Genomic DNA, 936 nt, shown 5'->3' with positions numbered 1-936 from the left:
GAGAGGTCACAAGTAGGCAGAGAGGCAGGCAGAGAAAGGGAGAAATAGGCTCCTCACTGAGCAGAGAGCCTGATGCGGGGCTCGATCCCAGGACCCCGAGATCATGACCTGAGCCGAAGGCAGAGGCTTAAACCACTGAGCCACCCAGGTGCCCCTTATGGTGAGAATTTTAACCAGCTCCTGATCATTTTTTAATAAAGACTCTTCAAATCACGTTACCCATTAGCGGCACCTGGGTGGCTCAGATGGTTAAGCGTCTGACTATCCGTTTCAGCTCAGTCGTGATCTCGGGGTCATGGGACTGAGCTCTGCCCTGAGCATGGAATCTCTCAAGATTCTTTCCCTCTCCCTCTGCTCTTCCCCTGCTCTTCAAGTTCTCTCTCTCTTTCTCTCAAATGGATAAATAAATAAAACCTTTAAAATCATGTTAACCATTAAAACATGTATAATATTCTGTTTTTTTCTTGGTTTATAGAAACATCTGTTAATGTGAAAATAAGGAATTTAGAATTATAATTAAAGTGAACATTTGCAGGGGCACCTGGGTGCCTCAGTCAGCATCTGTCTTTGGCTCAGGTCATGATCTCAGGGTCCTAGGATCGAGTTCTTTGTTGGGAATCCCTGTTCAGCAGAGAGTCGGCTTCTCCCTCTCCCTCTGCCCCTCCCCCTGCTCATGCTCTGTTTCCCTCTCAAATAAAATCTTAAAAAAAATAAAGCAAGCATTTGCTTATTGCTATTGTACTTTTTTCCTTGTGTTTATTTTTGTATTGTCATATACCACCTCTCCTACCCCACTGCATCCCCTTCTTAAAACATGTATTCAGTTATAAGGTATTAAGGTGTTCTATATGGTGCAGTTTAACAGTAAATATTCATTAAGAGCCAACCCTGTATTCGGTACTGATATCACTGATTAATCATCTGGCACCAGCCTGA

The sequence above is a fragment of the Meles meles genome, chromosome 7, assembly GCF_922984935.1.
Source record: "Meles meles chromosome 7, mMelMel3.1 paternal haplotype, whole genome shotgun sequence".
Lineage (NCBI taxonomy): Eukaryota > Metazoa > Chordata > Mammalia > Carnivora > Mustelidae > Meles > Meles meles.
Note: the sequence above shows the minus strand (reverse complement) of the source record.